This window comes from Ostrea edulis, chromosome 7 (genome assembly GCF_947568905.1).
Source record: "Ostrea edulis chromosome 7, xbOstEdul1.1, whole genome shotgun sequence".
NCBI lineage: Eukaryota > Metazoa > Mollusca > Bivalvia > Ostreida > Ostreidae > Ostrea > Ostrea edulis.
This window is the reverse complement of record NC_079170.1, coordinates 17,996,444-18,016,654: the sequence shown is the minus strand read 5'-3', so window position 1 is coordinate 18,016,654 and position 20,211 is coordinate 17,996,444. Positions and strand designations below refer to the sequence as shown.

General features: G+C 37.7%; 1 pseudogene; it reads left to right on the top strand.

The window, feature by feature from the left end:
• The window catches only part of LOC125653858 (N-acyl-phosphatidylethanolamine-hydrolyzing phospholipase D-like), a 57,896-nt pseudogene extending 39,938 nt beyond the window's left edge, over window positions 1-17,958 (top strand).
• Window positions 17,959-20,211: the final 2,253 nt, after the last annotated feature.

Sequence of the window (20,211 nt, the reverse complement as noted above, 5' to 3'; positions counted from 1 at the left end):
CAATCACGACGACCAATACGACTCTGCCGATGTAGAAAATCAGCTTTTCGGTGATCTGGTTGGTTAAAGACATCATGCCAATGGTCATGATTCCCACGAGGAGACCGAGGCATAATTTCAGCAGGGCTTCCAGAATGTATCTTAGAACACAGCACTCCGGGACGATCATTAAAGTGGTTAGGGCCATAAAACCATACACCGCAATTTGCGCGAACAATGTCAGTAATATCTTGTCGTAAGGATTTTCGTTCTTTTCGTTCTTTTTCTTCATCGTCGCTTCGACGACCTCCTTTAATCCATCTCCCACGACGAATAAGAGAATAGACAAGCCGCAGTTATTGTCCCACACATGGTTGACCATGCTACAATCGACACCTAACAGCATCCCGGTATATAATGGCATCCACGAAACAATTCCCAACGCGAGCACACTGAATTGAAATAAATTCAAGTTCGACATATTCCAAAAGAGTATGAGAAATTGTTTACGGGCAGTATGATATATATTCAGTATTAATAATTTGAAATGTTCGGGATGGTATATATATTGTTGATTATTTTTTTTACTTGTGTTATATCTACAAAAGACCACGGGTAACAAATAAGACTTTACTCCGATTCTTGTTGACCACGATCGCGCTAAGCTTGTTTCGAACATCCGTTCAGCCAAAGGAGCGAGTCTCGGGTCTTGGAAGTCTAGTTATTGTGTAAGCTACCCCTTCATGTTTCATCCTCCTCAGTCGCCTATACATTACCCTCTGTCAAATCGACATAGAGGGCAACTATTCCTGACCTTTATTAAAGACCGCGTGCAGTCATGACAGGATGGTCTTTGCAGACACTGCTGACACAAGAACTCATTCATCCCTTCGTCTCGACACACGGGACATTGAATTGTCACATTCAATGCCGATGTGCCCCAACTAGGTATCGGGTATTTGCGTGGCGGTTGGAGAGGTGAAGGCAACGGAGGCATAAATTCTCTTAGCGCTGGCCTTCGTGGCACAGGAGGGGCCGATGACTCCGGCCTGATCACTGGATCTGGTGTTGTTGCTGATGATCTTTGGCCTGATGACCGTGGCGGAATCCCTCGGGATCCTAGGGTCTCTATGATAAACGAGTCTAATACAGGAATGTATTGGGCCATTGTGTAAATGCGAGTAGTTGGTGACCGGTATCCAAAAAAGAAACGGAGTAAACTAATAATATATTTTGAGTAGTTTATATGTGTGACAAATTGTATGTAAATATATTAAAATGTGTGGGGGAAAAAATTCACATATACAAAAAACAGACAAAATATAACCACAAAACATTCAAACATTTCAAGCGGACACTTCGCCGGGTCCTCGATGCCAGCAACGAAGCCACTCTTCTTTTATGATATACCTTCCAACGAACATCTTGTATCAGCTTATCCAAGCTACAACAACCACCTAATCGATTGCCAGTTGTAGGTTAACATTTGAATGCACACTTGAAGATGGTCAAACACAATGTCCTTGAATACACGTAAAAAAGGTTACATGTACTTTGTTTAAACTGTATGTTTTATTTTTTGGTTTTTGTATTCTTGTTATATAGGTATTTTTATTGTATAAACGATTGGCAATTCTGCACAGATATATAAAGTAAGGAGAAAACACAATGGAATATAAGAATGTTTGAAAATAAACGAATTATATTCAAAGCAGAAAACATTAAATCATCTTTATATTTTGGATAAGGGACAAAATGAGGATTGATACGAAGTAACATTTGTTTTTATACCAATAGTTAAAGGATCAGATGTCGAAATTTCAAATCCATTTCTTTGTAAATCAAAGACACCGCATTGTGTTCAACTTGAGGATATGCCGTATTCGTTAACTTTTTTTTTACTAAAAGAGTCGAATCCCAATGATTGTACAAAAATGTGACGCGTAAATAACGATTTTTCCCATCCGTTCACGGACATCAGAAAAGATTGGTTTCACTCGTAGCATGTCGTTCGCATTATGGATCAATAATCCCAGGTTGATTTTCACAAGCCACCTCTGGGCCCAATCATGGCCTTATCATGTCGATAAGGATTGAAATGGGTGAGATCCGCCAGCGAGGGAGACTTGGGTGTAATATATATATATATATATATATATATATATATATATATTATATATTATATATTCTAAATAAGTAGGGGGTACGCCTGACTTTGGTGGCTTTGGTCTGTTTTAGAAAGTTCTGTCAGCGACAGAGCTATATTTTTAGTGTGGATCAATTCTGGCTGTCGAGCCCCCTGGGGGGGGAGGGGGGGGGGGGGGGGTTGACTGGTCGAATTATCCATCATATAAATGTTACCTAAAGGTTATTATAAATGTTACCTAAAGGTTATTTGATATTGAAAGAGAAGGTTGCTTAAAAGATCACACAGATCATTGGATGGCTTATCACCTAGAGACATCAATAAAACCAATGAAGCGGTGACTTGGAAGAAACTACACATAGATGAATAGGAAAAGAGTGTTTGGCTTCTGTTTCAAGTATACGGCCATGATGGAATTGTTCATACTTATTACGGATGTGAAAAATGCGTATAACCAATACCACATTTACAAGTATAACCAGCAAGTGGTTGCACCTTTCTAGGTGACCAGATGGGAAAAACGTTCTACAATTCAACTATTGTAATTCATGTTTATTGACTAACATAGATTACAGTGCACATGTAAACAGTGTAGAAACAATCCTTGTTGTGTAGATTGTACAGACCAACTGCTTAAGAACTAGATGGATGGATGTCCTCTGTATCGTCATAAGTCAGGATCGCTCATAAGTGTTTTCTGTATTACGGCATGGTTCGCTTTCATGTAATTTCTACGCATGAAACACGTAACCACCATTGTCATTATCGTCCACACAACAGCGAATATGTTGAAGAACGGAGTGTATGAGATGTTACTGCTCAGTAAGAGGATACCAATCACGACGACGAATACGACTCTGCCGATGTAGAAAATCAGCTGGTTGGTTAAAGACATCAAGCCACTGGTCATGATTTCCACGAGGAGACTGAGGCATAATTTTAGCAGGGCCTCGAGGATGTAACTTTTAACACAGTACTCCGGGACGATCATTAAAGTAGTTACGGCCATAAAACGATACACCCCAATTTGCGCGAACAACGTCAGCAATATATTGTCGTAAGGATTGTTGTTCTTTTTCTTCATCGCCACTTCGATGACCTCCTTTAATCCATCTCCCACGACGAATAAGAGAATAGACAAGCCGCAATTATTGTCCCACAAATGGTTGGCCATGCTACAATCGACACCTAACAGCATCCCGGTATATAATGGCATCCATGAAACAATTCCCAACATGGCCTCACCGAATTGATATAGATTCAGGGTCGCCATAGAATGAGAAATTGTTTACACACATCAAATTATATATAGAGTTACACACAGAGTACACACTTTAATACTCTGATATCCTTTCTCGAAATGAATAATAACATAAAAACCTATCCTCTCCTCCTATCAGAGTAATCACGTGAATTTAGATAAACCACGCCTCTCGTGTTGCATGGAACCGTGGTAATGATGTGATTCGATTAGCCACGCCTCCTGTGTAAATGGGACCGTTGGTTATAAGACACGCCTTCTCTTTGCAAATGGTCCGTGGTAGTCACGTGATTAGAGAGATAAAAATCATTACATACTGGTATATGTGTCATCTCACAGCTAGCCGCAGACCAAAACAAGCCCAACAGACTGGACCTGTAAGATAAAAACGCTTGGTCAAAATATGTGGATTATCTGAATCGCTGCACGAAAAGTATATCAAACTGGCCTTGTCGAAACATGAAGTTCATCTGTGGATGCAACACGGATTATAGAACAAGAGTTCGTCGACCATAGTAAAGGATTTTTATGAACGGCTGAAAAGAATAGTGCTCATTGCCAGTTTATTACAACCTATATAGAGAAATATTTGAGAATGGACAACCGATTGATATCGTAGTGGATGGAGAATTATAAAGTGTGTTTTAACAGAGCTTTTCAGAACATTCGTGCACGATAATAGATTGTTCTTTTGCTGACTTCCAATGTGTACTAGAATGGATATTTTACTGTAGGCCTAATCATAAACCACCGTCTCACGAATCTATTCGAAATAGTATGTACCATAATGGATATTGCCTATGTCCATTGCTGCCAGACAGTGTTGATATGGACATTCAAAAATACTGTGTACCAAAATGGAGTTGCAAACGACTGCCTCACAATACATTTTGATGGACGATTCTGTAATCAAAAATACCGTGGACCATAATGCATACTGAATGTGGTTGTGTAATCACGTGATTATATAATGACACTCCCTGTTTAGCACACGAACCGTTAATAATCACGTGATGGTATAGGAGTCATTTCACAGCATGCCGCAGACCAGTCAACAACCTACACGATGTGTTTTACTGTATCCCCATAATGTTCACGTATACCATAATAGGCATTCACTGTGTGGTCTTGAACGACGGTCTCAAATTGCATTTTTGATGGACGATACTGGATTTAAAAAAAATGTTTGCCATAATGAATATTTGCTACCTAACAAATACCGTGCATCATATGAGTTTTTACTGCCTTCCAAAATGTGTATCATAATGATTATTTACTGTGTATACGAACGATATTGATATTGTCTCAACAATATATTTCATGGACCATACTGTAATAAAAGATACCGTGCACCACAATGAACATTTACTGTCTCCTATGATGGATGTGTTAACTCTGTTCATGGACAATATCACATGATAAAAAAGAGGCTCCGTTGCTGACATCGAGGAGCCGGCGAAGTGCTATGATGCTTGCAATAGTGAAACGTTTGAGACAGGCAAACTTTGAAAAGGGCGCTCCTTTATGATAGGTTGGAACAATTCATGGGCGAAAGCGTGTGTGGGTAGTGGCAATCTGAGATACCAATATCAATGCATGTCAACAGGGTGTTACCGATATAGGGCGATGCTACTAGCTAAGGACAGGAAGCGTTTAAGTATAATGTGCCCGCTATTATCGGTATTACTTGTCCTTCTACATGTAACTGTTTTCATGCATTTTATATGATGGCTCCTGTAGGACCTTTTAATATTGTGGTACACAGACAGTCTTTGTTATTGAATAGACAATGTTTGATTCTCATGCAGGGTAAATTGTATGTATACCAATAACGTATACTCGACGACGCACCGGTGAAGGTGTTTTCAATGTTGTGGTACACAGACAGGCTTTGTTATTGAGTAGACAAAGTTGGGATCCTCACGCGGGGTATATTTCATGTATACCATAACTCAATCATTTAGTCGTAGTAATAATCCAATTTCTTGGAGATCTCTTTTACTACTTGGACGTAAGTTGGCTATTGTGGTTCTTAATTATCTATCTTCATCATACAACGTATAATATACATTGTACGATGAACGTGTCCTTTTAACCTGTCTAAATTTTCTTCTTTCATCCAACCAGTCAGAAATTAATAGACCGCGAGGTGAAACTAGATTAACGTTATGTTCGACTCATAATGTCTTTGTGGGTTGCGACTTTAAGACGTTATGGGGAAAGTCGCCTCATACGCAGCTATAATACGGCATTGTGTATGGTAACAGTCTGGTAGCACCACAGTAGGAATTTGTGAACGTCTATAAAAGAAATTCTAAATAAATACAGAATAAGAAGTTATACGCTTTATTTCATGCATTGATATGCATAAACACAGAAAATATGTTATCCAAGGGGGACGATGTCAAAAGTAGTTCCGACCGGAAATGTGATAAAACTCATGATTTATTTCACTTGCATTATACACCACATGCATGAGGTAAAGTTCTATATCTACATAAACTTTAAGTTCATCAATGAATAGTTGCCTACAGGGGACATGGAACACACCGTATCAATGTTATACTGTGATAATATCATCATGAGTGTTTCTAACATTGTGTCAAACTAATAAGGTTAACAAATAGACCAGTGATAATATAAGAAATGAATTACCGGCAATGAGCTTAACCATGTTAAAGAGCGGGTCCTGGCACTTTTTACACAGCGTTGACAGTTCATGAAGCATTTATTGAACAAGCTCAAAAACTTCAGACGCATCGTATAAAAACTAAACCAAGGGGTGCCAGTTGAGTTAATAAATGCTACTGCTATTATTCTTTACCATTGCCGATTTTTGAGAGAGAAAATGATGATGAAAGTGATTATAGTCAACGCATGTGTGTCAAGCCATATCGGTTTGAGCCTTAAGGGCCAAATGAACTGCGAGTGGAAGTGATAATAGGCCTACAACTCAACCGTCCCAGATTGTCATCACTCACTCGCAGAAAGGACGGGATATATATTCTGGTTTGTCTCTCGGAATTGAATATATGCGTGTACAACATATCGAATAAATCCCAATTTTGTTGTGCTAAGTATGCAGGGTTTTTTCTGTTGTTTAAAATATGTTCCATTTTGTCTATGCTCTCATGCAAACAATGACTAACATTACTAGTGTACACCTTTCAAAGGTATACACGTTACGCATTGTTTAAAACATGTCTATTTTTCTATGTTCTCCTCTAAACAATGACCAACACATGTACACCTGTTCTAATCTAAACAATGACTAACACGTGTACACCTGTTCTCATCTAAATAATGACCAATATATGTGACCTGTTCTCCTCTAAACAATGACTAGCACGTGTACACCTGTTTCATCTAAAAAATGACTAACACGTGTACACCTGTTCTCATCTAAACAATGACCAACACGTGTACACCTGTTCTCATCTAAACAATGACTAACACGTGTACACCTGTTCTCATCTAAACAATGACTAACATTACTAGTGCACACCTTTCAAAGGTATACACGTTACGCATTGTTTAAAACATGTCCATTTTTCTATGTTCTACTCTAGCATGTGTACGCCTGTTCTTATCTAAACAATGACTAACGCGTACACATTTGAAACGTATACACAAGTTCATCATTCTTACGATGAGAACCTTTGAAACGTAAACACATGTTCATCATTCTTACGATGAGAACCTTTGAAACGTAAACACATGTTCATCATTCTTACGATGAGAACCTTTGAAACGTAAACACATGTTCGTCATTGTTTAAATGAGTACATATAAATACGGATATTTTCCTTGAAGTCATCATATTGAGAAGACAAAATTTGTCTTTTTGTCATGAAGGCCAAAACAACAAGCTACACCAGCTGTGTTTGGGCTTGGCTGGGTATATATATATATATATTTGGCTATTGATATCTGTTGATGCATTGATCAATGCACATTGTGAAATATCGAAACAAACTGTGACCACTTTTAATTCATAATTGAACGACTGTTTCACTTCAGATATTACAAGAAACGCTTTATGTGAGCAAACATTATAATAATATTTAACAAAAAAATGTTATATAGTAATTAGAAATGAATTCTTATAAAGACAATATTTGTTAAACTACAAAATGTCGTTTTACAATTAAAACTTTAATATAACCGTTGTACATATTGTATCAGGTAACAAATACTGTATCAAACACGTGTATCATTACTGAGCAAACATGTATTTAGAATAGCCTTCTCAGTATTTTAAAATAAAATTCCCTGCAATTCTAGCGTTGGTTCAATTCATTCCTCAAAACAGACAGACAGAATATATATTTCTAATTCAGAGTCCAAAAAGACAGTATGAAAGGCGAACATAACGAACAGTGATCAATCTCATAACTTCTACAAGCAATACAAAATAGAGAGTGGGACAAACTCGGACCCCTGGATATAACAGGTGGGATCAGGTCCATAGGAGGAGTAGGCATTCCCTGTCGACTGGTCAAACCCGTTTTGAGCCCGATATATCTTGATCAGATACACAGATTTATACGTAGTCAAAATGAGTGTGCTAAGAACGGTCTTACCTATAATCAGGGCCGTAAATTACATGGAGGCGGAGGAGGCAGCTACCTCCTCCAACTTTTGAGCCAAAAAAAATTAAAATTTAAAGTTCATTAGAATTTATGTTGTTTCCAATAACTAAGAACATGATACCTCCCTTAAAAAGCATTCCAAATCTTTCTTTTAGAATGAGTTAGTCAAGTAACATCTTAGAAGGCCCTAGAATCAAGGATTTTGCACGAAACGTGTCCAGTGTGCACAAAATGTGCTCAGCGTCAGGGGGCCTGGGCGGCCCCCAGACCCCCGCCTAATTTCCTGCCTCCTCCAAATTGAAGGTTAATTTACGGCCCTGCCTATAATAGGTCGGATTATAGAAGATAGCAATGCTTTCAAATCCATGATTTTAATGACAATAATATATAACAAGAAATTTCATAACTAAGAGTGTATTTGATTTTTTGCAAGTTAAATATTTAGTAACAATTATGTAATGTAGGTGTTTATTTTGTATTGTTCATAGGAGTTATGAGATCGATTACTGTTCGTTATCTTCATCTTTCATGTTGAACATGACAACATATTGTCCGTTTCAAAATTGGTTTTGCTACAGCGAGTGCGATAAGACCAAAGTCAAAATTGATGAGGAAAACAAGAAAATCAATCAATCCTTTACTTAAGTTATATCTCACCCTGGGTTTAAAGGTGTCTCTGTGTGTCTTAATTTGCATACTAACAAGAGTAGGGCAGAATCTTAAAATCCCATCATCAATGAATGTCTTCATGCTTGATATTGAACATGAAATACATACTATATAGATCAAGATTTACTGCTTGTACGAAATGTACTGCGTCCAATACAAGCGATATTCAAATGTTTGGGCGAAAAGGTATCTATTTCACTTCCAGATATGGTAAAACATTCTATTTTATTAGAAAAATTTATTTGATATCTTACTTTTTGATGCTCTTTCAATACAGGTCTATATGAAATGCGAAGATAACAAACAGTGATAAATCTCATAACTCCTATAATAGAGAGTTGGCAAACAAGGATCCCTGGATATTCCAGAGGTGGAATCGGGTGCCTAAGAGGAGTGATCATCCCCTGTCGACCGGTCACATCCGCTGTGAGGCCTATATCCTGATCAGGTAAACGGAGTAGTCCTTAGTCAAAATCAATGTGTCAGGAACGACCTAACAATCGGTATTAAACACTTCAGACAGCATTTGTCCAATTGATAGGTTGTATTCGCAAATTAGATTGTTAAACGATCACAGAATTTGCAAATGCTGACTTTAAACGAAACAGGTCTGTGTAACAATCGATATTTTGATTACAATGTAGTTGTGTACATTTACAAGTGACTTTCGAAATGAATATTTGCATTATACATGTTTCAATAACAGTTATATAACACAGGATTTGGTTTCATATAATTGAGTGTCCCCTTTTCTCTGTATCAACATTTTATACGAGTATTCTGTTTCAATCAATAGAATGGTATGAAAAAGAAAACAAGACTTGATTTTATTTTCATTACTTAATCTGCTTTTGTATATCATAAAATACTATAGTACTTCAACATTTTACTGATACGACAGGAAATGTTTTGTAGTGTTTCAATCAACTGATTTTGAAGAGAAAAGCAGCTCTCATAATCAGTCCTGGTATGGATTGCTCTTGCAATTCGTTTAATCCAGTGTCACTTTTCACAATGAAATAAACCATCCAGCAGTATCTTGAAATAAAGTGAGAAAAAAACTACTGTACGTAACAAAGAAATATATTGTACAAAGAAATCAGATGAATATATGTAAATTAAGAATTGCATATTCCCTCCAATGTTAAATTGAAGCATATTCAGGTCATCTGAGTCAATCAGGTGACCTTTGCCGTTGTCGTGCGCGGTGTGCACATAAAGTGACAGACAGACCAGCTGGATTTTTTATGTTTCCTGTTTTGCACACCTTTGATGAAATTATCAAATTATTCAATACAAAGAACTAGAAACTGAATAAATAAGAAACGACAAAAGCATTATTATTTTATTAGCAAATGAAACCATCTTGCGAAATGTTCACAAGTTAGGTAAATATTATCATAATCGAGATTATTTGAGTTTATATCAAATAGTCCGTATTAATTTTGATACACTCTGTAGGTCGGGTCTACGTGACTTTAGCGGTTAGATGGTACAAGTTAATTTGTATGCACTACATCACACTCGGTACTCCCTGTGATCGAACCCATTCATTACACTTTTTCCAACCGAAGCAGCAACGTGGTTCTTGTATTAGAGGCGGAAACCAAGCACGTGGCCGAAGTTTTTCTCTCCCCTTTTTGGATTTATTCCCTACACATAGCTTTTTGACAATTTTTTCCTGCATTAGGAATGCCACCTATAAAACGAGCAGCGACCCAGAGATCCCCGGCCAGGGGGGTCGGGATGAAACGTAATCGTCGGACAACAGCTCAACTCCGGGAACGAAGTCCAAATCACACGGCCACACCTTGGACGGATCGACTAGCCCCTGCAGAGGGGCAGCCACAGCCCCCTGAGGAGGTCCCTCGATTCCCAATCGATAATACATGTACACCGGATAACCCGGGTGAGTCTTGCAATTTTTTGTTGAACCAAGCGGCATATTTACCCTTGGCTTTACCTTGTCAAATTACATCTGCATGCGATGATATCGGCAGTCATGTCTCGCTTAAACTCAAGCAAAAAATATGGGAGGGGGGATTTATTGATCTGTCTGTCCTACTCAAATCTGCTACGGAATTGGAGCAGTTTGAGTCCCACGGGGATTTACAACTTGTCAATGGCAAGCTATGCGTAGTCAAGCGCCAACTTAACTCCTTTTTGAGCATTGAAAAGTGGACATCAGCCTTCATGATTTACATGAGCATTGTACTTCAACATAGTCAAACGGCCCAAGAAATGCTTAAGTACATGCGAGATATAAGGCTTGCAGCTAATCGTTCACAAAATTGGCAAAAGTATGACGACCAATTCCGACTCCGTAAGGCCTCCAACCCTGCTATGTCTTGGGGCAAAATTCACAGCGAATTCTGGTTGATGTACATAAACAACCAATCAAATTTCTCTCATCCCTAGAAGGTGTCAAGCGGTTTATAGGTGTCTCAATATATCAAGACTTCCTATATCTTATTATTTTCAGCAGCCTTTTCATTGGCATTTTTACGGTTTGCGAAGTCAGTAAGTTTTGTCATCGTCGATTCCACAAGTTTCTCAAAACCAGCTAGGTCAAGCGTTGGTATTTTCACATAGGTCCAAGACCAACCAAACCGGCAAACCCCTAGTTTGTCAAATTATCTGCCCAACACTACTAATTAAGGCATATTTATAGCCCCCCCCCCTCCCATTACTTATATATTGCTCTTTTCATGCGGATGGCACTCCTACGACACGTTTTCAGTACCTAGAACATATTGGCATGATGCCCATAGTTGCATGATAAAAATTCATGGCTAACCAGGTTAGAGGTTTGTACATTGGACACAACCATGTCATCAAGGCTACTGAGATTGAGTTGTTCCGAACAGATGGCACTCGTCTGTATGTCGGTCCTGGGAAATCAATTATTTCTCAACAATATCAAGCGGCCTTGGAATTTTTTCTCTCTTTTTTTTTCTTTCTTTTTCTTCAAATGCTTATCCATGTAATTCTTTATTCTGCCCCCCTTTGAAAAAGAGGGGGCATATTGTTTTGCACCTGTCAGTCGGTCGGTCGGTCTGTCTGTCGGTCGGTCTGTAGACCACGTGTTGTCCGCTCAATATCTTGAGAACCATTCACTTGATGATAATGATATTTCATATGTGGGTTAGTTATGAGTAGAAGAGGATCCCTATTGTTTTTCAGGTCAAAAGGTCAAAGGTCAAGGGTCAATCTACTCTGGACATAGGAATATAATGTCCGCTCAATATCTTGAGAACCCTTTGCTTGAAAGACATCAAACTTGGCACACTGGTACATCCTAAGGAGTAGAGGACCCCAATTGATTTTGAGGTCACATGGTCAAAGGTCAAGGGTCAAACTGGGCATAGGAATATACTGACCATTCAATGTCTAGAGAACCCTTTGCTTGACAGACATCAAACTTGGTACGCCAGTACATCTTCAGAAGAAGATGACCCCCATTGATTTTGAGGTCACATGGTCAAAGGTCAAGGGTCAAACTAGACATACGAATATACTGTCGGCTCAATATCTTGAGAACCCTTTGCTTGACAGACATCAAACTTGGTACACTGGTACGTCTTCAAGAGAAGATGACCCCTTTGATTTTGAGGTCACATGGTCAAAGGTCAAGGGTCAAACTGGACTTAAGAATACAATTTCTGCTCAATTTTTTGGGGGGCATTTTTTTTCATGGTCAAAGGTCAAACTGAACATAGTAATATACTGTCCACTCAATATCTTGATAACCTTTTTGCTTGACGGACATCAAACTTAGTACACTGGTACATTTTCAGGAGAAGACGACCCATATTGATTTTGAGGTCAAAAGTAAATTGTTGAACTGGACATAGTAATATCTTGTTTCCTATATTTTAAGAATTGTTTGCTTGATTGACACCAAACTTGGTACACTGGTACAGCATAAGGAGTAGATGACCCATATTGTTATTTAGGTCACATGGTCAATTCACTCTTGACATAGGAAGATATTGTCTGCTCAATATTTTGAATTGATGATACTACTATCAATTAAATGATGTGTGTGTGTATAACCCTTTTCAATTTTGCACCATGGGGGCATATGTGTTTTACAAACATCTCTTGTTGTATTTTGAGTTTCACTCAGTTCTTAATCCTACAAGTTTTTTGTGGGGGACATTGTTCCAATGTCTGTGGCCGAACTGGGGAGTCGGTAATGGTATGTGATGACTGTTTCTGCTCCAAAACGTGGTTGTTTCCCCCACCTGCTTCTAAAGCAGGGGGCAATTTACAGTACTAAAAGTCGTACAAGTTAAAACAAGTAAACTAATAGTGGGGCCACCACCGGGGACGGTTGGGCACTTCAGTGAGGGGATGCTACAGTCTGATGCATGTTTGGGGCTTATGTCCAACATGATAATGTACATGCCAGGTAGCACTGCAGGAGACAGGGTGAGAAGGGAGGGTCTCGCTTACCTCCTTAGAACGCTGGCGTCCGTTCAGGTCTGGGCACTGAATGTTTTACTCGGGCCCCCCAGCGTACCCCTTACAAGTTAAGTTAAACTGGCTCACTGGGCGACTCCCCAGTTACCCCACAAAAGTTTCACATGCGGCCGATATTGTCCATTTCAGTATATCCCGGATGTGTCATTGCTGTTATATGAATAAATTGGTAAACGTTGCTTCTGTCTGTTATTCACTGCAATGAGTCATGGACTGTTATTACAGCCAGTTTTTTGGTTTTATCTATCAGGCGGATTCTTTAATTAATACTTATATTTTTATTGATTTAGATGAATTAAGCATATCTTCCCTATCTAAGACCATTCGTTATGGAATCTGTGCAATTTCTAAAAAAAAAAAAAATATCTCAATGAATTAATTCACAATCAAATTACTGCAAATTAGATTACACGTCATTCCCCATTGTCGCAAGTTACTGATAAAATGTACGCTCCTTTCGAGAGAGGGGCGTACATTTCAGCAATGGCTTATGACAACGGTTCGACCGTCCCAAGGCTAACGGAAAATAAAGACAATTTTCTGAATTTGTTATGTATTTATATGATATATACATGTTCTTGAAGTGTATAAAACACAAATACAATGCTACTAGAGAGAAATTGTGAGTTAGTAAATACGATGGATAATAGTTCTTATGTTCCATAATAGTTTTCCTTGCTTGTAAGTTATATATAAACTAAATTTAAAAAAAAAAACTGTACAAAATGCTTTTTAGATACAGACTACATGTATGTCATATATCAATTAAATCGTTATCTTACATGGTCGAATTCCTGTTTCGAAAACATTTTCTCTATATCTAATGTTCAAACGTGTGCAAACCGGAAACAAACCAGGAATATCTATGTACCCATCAGTGTAAACATAACATATTACAATTTCATGCATACAGTCTTTCGTTTTGGCAAAACTGGACAGCCTTAGTGAGAAGCCATTTGATGTATGATGGCCTCGCTACTCGCTTTGATTTAAAGGTAATACTTATTTAACATCCATTAAGAGAGATGCTTACATGATACCAAGATATTGAGATACCAATTTTGTGATAAGGCAACGTTTAAAGTGTCCTTGTTTTGATTTTTTCGAACAAATGCTGTATAGTCATATGTTGTGAAACTGTAAACCCATTGTTTATTTTTATCAGTGTACGAAGGGTAAGAGTGAAAATAGAACAAATCATTACTGTTTCAGTGTACGGTCATGACACATTGATTTGTTTTTATACTTACAACTGATATGTGCTATTTTTGTTTTCGAAGTGTAAATGGATTCTATCAGCGATGATTCAGTATTAACAAAACCTACATATCAGAATGGGGTGTATGGCAATCCTTGTGACTGTTATCAGTGGCCTAGCTTAAAAAAAATATTCAGCTTTCTGTGGAAGCTACATATAACATCAGAGAAAATTCCAAGCAAACAGGTAATCTAAGGCTAAGCCAAGCTCTTCCTGTAAATTTCTGGATTGTCAAAAGCAATTATGGAAACCCGTACCGTTTATTAAAGCCGATATATCTACGAACAACATATGTCTCTCTCACCATCCAAACTAGTACACGTATTATCTCTCTCTCTCTCTCTCTCTCTCTCTCTCTCTCTCTCTCTCTCTCTCTCTCTCTCTTCTCTCTCTCTCTCTCTCTCTCTGCGTGTGTGTAACAAGGTTTACAATAATTTCAGATTTTAGATGAGCGATTGCCGGTGGAGAGACCGGATTTCAACAAACTTTCCAATCCCCCGACTTCCGGAATCCAGACCACCTGGATTGGTCACGCTACTGTCCTCGTGCAATTCGACGGGATTTCTATACTCACTGATCCAGTATTTAGTGAAAGATGTTCCCCATTTTCCTGGATTGGTGGAAACAGACGATACCGCCCTCTTCCATGTGAAGTAGAGGAGCTCCCAAAAGTTGACATTGTTTTGATAAGCCATTCACATTATGACCACCTAGATTACAGCTCTGTGCAAAACCTAAATGCAAAGTTTGGTGATTCTTTACATTGGTTTGTACCTGTTGGATTAAAAGCATGGATGATAAGTACTGGATGTCAGAAAGTGACTGAACATTAATGGTGGGAGGAAGTGAAGTTGGAGAAAAAGGAAGAATTTTTGATTGCTTTCACGCCCACCCAGTACTGGTCAGGTCGTTCATTATTCGACAGGAATAAGATAAAATCGTTGTTGGTGTTCTTCGTGGTATAACAGAAAATGTCAACCATTATCAAGCAAGCAGAAAAACCAAGACTTTGGTTAAAATGGAATATCTCTTTTATAGTCGTGTGTCAGATAATATTTATCTTTTTAATATATCCTTGGAGGGATACTACAGTTTGATTTTAGTTTTGAGAATTTTATCTTTTGTAGAGTCTTTGGGGAAGTTGGCTGGTGAAAGGACAAAACAACACGTTCTTTTTCGCTGGAGACACGGGCTATTGTGAAGAATTCAAAAAGATTGGAAGGAAATACGGACCCATAACACTTGCAATTCCAATAGGTGCCTATGATCCACGGTATGAAATGAATTCCGTATTGAAAAACAAGAGGGTTTTTTTCTATTACAAGTACGCGTGTGAATATTTGTATCCCGCTCCATAGATAAAAGTATAATTGTCTAAAACACATCATAGATCTGTACTCAATAATTGAGAATTGTTGTTGTTTTTTATGTTGTTGTTTTTGTTGTTGTTGATGATGTTGTTGTGGGTGTTTTTACGACTCTTTGGTAATTTTTCACTATACTGAGACGTCACCAGTTGTGGGTGAAGTAACATAGATTTAGACCTATCCTTATAAGGTCATATCAGAGAATCCGCGATTCTCACTTCTAAATTCCGAACGTTTGGTGAAGAAGCAATCACAACCTATTTTTACATCTTAGGTTTGACGCGGCCATAGCACGAGCGGGGCGTGAGCTCACGACCTCCTGATCACGAATCGAACGCTCTACCAAGGAGCCACCGCGACCGGTTTAATGTCCAGATGCAACGGTATCTCACTGACGTGAGAATTACCATTCTATCGGATATGGTATTAAAATTGAAGGTCTTATCTCGCGGTAAGCATCGGCAGGTTAGAGAATCATCACTGGTACGGTCCTGTGCGCTAAGCAAAGGTCTAAACCACAAGCAATTTATTCGCTTGGATTGGAATTTACTATCAAAGAGTAAAGGTATGCAAGTCTAAATATAGGGTACCCAAGTTCGCTTTTGAAAAAGTGATAAAACGAATGTTATCCTTTGACGAATTTGACTCCACTTTTTTGGCACTCTGTTTTCCCCTAAATTAGCTCTTATGGTCTACAAGTTTACTGGTATTTCGGATTTCAAAAATTTCAGTTGAACATCACTGAAGAGACATTATGTGTTGAAATGCGCATCTGGTGTATCAAAATTGGTACCGTATAAGTTTTATATTGATAGAATTTTACTCTGTATTCTAATATGCCCATACCCTATACTTAGAGTCGTATGCCTTTACTATATATACGAAATATGTTTTTTGAAATTGTGTAAACAACATTAGAGACAAACACATGGAGCTTATAAACCTAAGCGATCTAATTGCGTATGGTCAAAATTTGTAGTTTTTTACCTTCAGTTGGTGACGTCTCAATATAAGTGAAACATTGTCACAGGAGCGTAGATTTCTTGTAGAGACTTTTTGAGGCACCATCACGTTAGTCCCGAGGAAGCTGTACAGATCCACACAGACGTCCAGGCCAAATGTTCCTTAGGAATTCATTGGGGCACTTTAGAATGGCCGTTGAGGTATGTAATATCGTGCTGCAGTCTGATCTTCCAAACTAACTATACATGTTCCATATTATCCAAAACAAGAAAAATGATTTTGTTGAAATGAAGTGGTGAATTAATGCAAGTGATTTTCATCATCCAAGCAGACATAATTCTGCTGAAGCTGTGCATAGTTTTTTTCAATCAGCGCTGCCTACATTTCAGGCTATACGTGTAGGACCTCTACTCGACATGCTATTCATAGTTTTTTTTTAGTCTGAATCATCCCGACGTGTGAGTGCACTCCCCACACACGTCTGGACGCTTTTTTAATAGTATCCTGATCTCAATACGTGGCTTCTCGATAATCTGATAAAAATGCTAATTGGCCAGCTCAAAATGTTAATGTATGAGGCAGAAGACATGATTTTAGAATAAAGTCTTCGATTTTAACTACATTTTCCAATGGATTCAAACATATTTAGTGTTAAGAACATCTCTTGTCCGGAAAACATGTTTTTAACTCTTTCTAGCTCAAATACAATGTATGGTAAAGGTGGTGCTTGGGTTGATCTTCGTTAAAATGAGAGTATATATCTCTTACATTTCACAAAATATGTTGTTCAGTCAAGAAATGCTAGTTTTTTTTAGAATCGCATTTTCTTTCAACGGTATCCCCATACATTTATTTGATGTTTTAGCAACATCTAACGAAGAAAAGTTACCTTTGCTTAGAAAGCCCCAAGACATTTGTGAGGAATGTACACAAACGATGGGATGACCTCGACTATCATAACGCTTTAATACATTAATATTTCAGCCGTACGATGAATGTGTCGGAAGAGTAACACAGGCGATGAGAGAGAAAGTTACAACCTGGATCCTTTTTTACATTGATTCATGGTCATGTGGCTACAGTTGGTGGAGAAAAATTTCATGAAGTTGATTAATGCACTTGTGTATATTCTATTTTATCAAATGGACATTAAATGTAGAAAATGCATGTATCTACAATACTTGTTACTGCCTTAGATGCATGTTTACACATAATATGGATAAAATAGTATGAAAGCCTGGAGCTGTTTAGGATGTTGATATTTCAGCCTGTAACCACGTTAAAGTTCTGGAGGATTTTTGTTTGGTTTTTTTCTATTTTTTTCCTTTGTACTGTGACGTCACCCGCTGTAAGTTAATTGCCTCAGCATGGCGGTCATAGCTTTATCTTGACAATGCCTAGGTCTTTAAGCTCTCAACAAACTACACCAATGTCACCTCTAAATTCAGAATGTTTCTCGAAGGAACACTCACTACTTTGGAATGTATTTTAAGTTTTTGACATTATGTTTTTCATTAGATATTTCCCCGTTTAAATTCCGATGAAAAGGGAGAAGATAATAGACAGTCACAGTGATAAATATTATAAATCCTATAAACATTACAACAATCGGGAATAGGGCTAATAAAGACCCCCTGCTAATACCAGAGGTTGGATGAGGTGCTTAGGAAAAGTAAGTATTAATTTTAGACCGATCACACACTCGCCGTGACCCCTGTATCTTGATCTGGTAAACGGAAGATAGACCGAGCATTTGGTATAAAACACTTGAGACTATATTCCACCTAATGACAGGTACAACGCATTTACGATATAAAACACATCCTGTTGTGATCCATTCTGGTCCTTAACGGTCATTATTTGTACAACCTGGAATTTACACTACGTAAGGATGGTTGCATGGGGTTTTTTTCCTCATGAATTGCATCTTTTTAGTTCTTGAGAAGATTCCATATTAAAGTGTCTTCATGACCTTAGGGATTTTCATATTAACAAATTTATGTCTACATCATATTAGAAATTCTTTGTATATTTTTTGTGCTCTCAAATTCTGTGGCTTCTGGAAAAATGTTTATCCCTGTCTTATTTTTCTTATTTCATACTTATCTCCAACTGACAAGTGAAATTGAAAAAAACTTCATTATTAAATTAGAATTATCCAGCTTTATCTTACGTTATCTTTGGTTACAAACAGACCCATGGTTCTCGGAAAAAGTAAAAACAAAGCTTAGGTTAATGTCGAAAGGTATTATAGTACAAGGGGTTTCCACTATAAATCCGTTTGGTGTCTTTTTGTTGATTATCACACCGCCATAAACTATCACCATACAAATCAATGGTATTTATTAACAGATATTATATGCAAGTCAAAGGCTGAATTTGAGAGAAAATATCTCGAAACAATGTGATTTACAGCTGACATTTGTGTTATTTTGCATTTTGTCTATCTATTATTTCTAGGCGAAAAGACGACAAAACGAATAAACGAATAAATAAGCGACTTTTTGCCTCGAAATAAACGACAAAACAAAAAGGCGACATAATACATGCTAAAAGACGACAAAGAAGCACCGCAGATTTGCGCCCAAATGTGTTGTCTTTTAGTTTGGGGGTTTTGTTTCAAGATGAAAAGACGGCAAAATGATAAATATACTCCAAGATGTACACCGATTTTATTATGCCGTTCGTGACACACTGATTTTGACTACGGATAAATAAATTCAGAGATGTATACCGATAGAATGAAATACACAAAGAGCATCATATACATACAACATCATTCAATTCTTGCAAAACACAGGTGCATATGCATAATTAATGCACATAGCATGGTTGCCTAGAAAGCACTTCAAGTGCAGACAGCTATTTACCCGGGTCTGTAGATGTGCGCTTACAACAATGTTGGAGCACATTATTCTGATAAAAAATAACTCCATTTACAATACGTTCCTGCGACACACTTCACTCGTTTTTAGTTGGGAGACATCACCAGTCGACTGCACATTGTTTTGCGGTTTATAGAAATCAAGAATCTGATTATGCATGTAGACTGTACATCTGAATGGATTTATTGCATGCACATTTTAATGTATAGATGATTACATACAATCATGAATAGTAAGTGAAAATATGCATCTGAGTGAAAATGTAAAAAGGAATTGAGAGCGTAAAATATAGTGCAGCTTTCAGAATTTGTTGTCTAATCGGGAAGCACAATTATTTACCGTCACTTTGCATAATTATTGATTGAACGAGAGAGAGAGAGAGAGAGAGAGAGAGAGAGAGAGAGAGAGAGAGAGAGGAGAATATTGATTACTGGTATAAGTGTTAGCTTACAAATGTTCATAAATTTCAACTATTTTAAAGTTTTGTACTGACAACAAGAGGAACATTGGTTCTGATACTTCAATTCATTGTTGGAAATGAAATATATATATATACTACTTTTAAAATTTCAATTAAAGGAAACCCATAAGTATAACATTTCATTC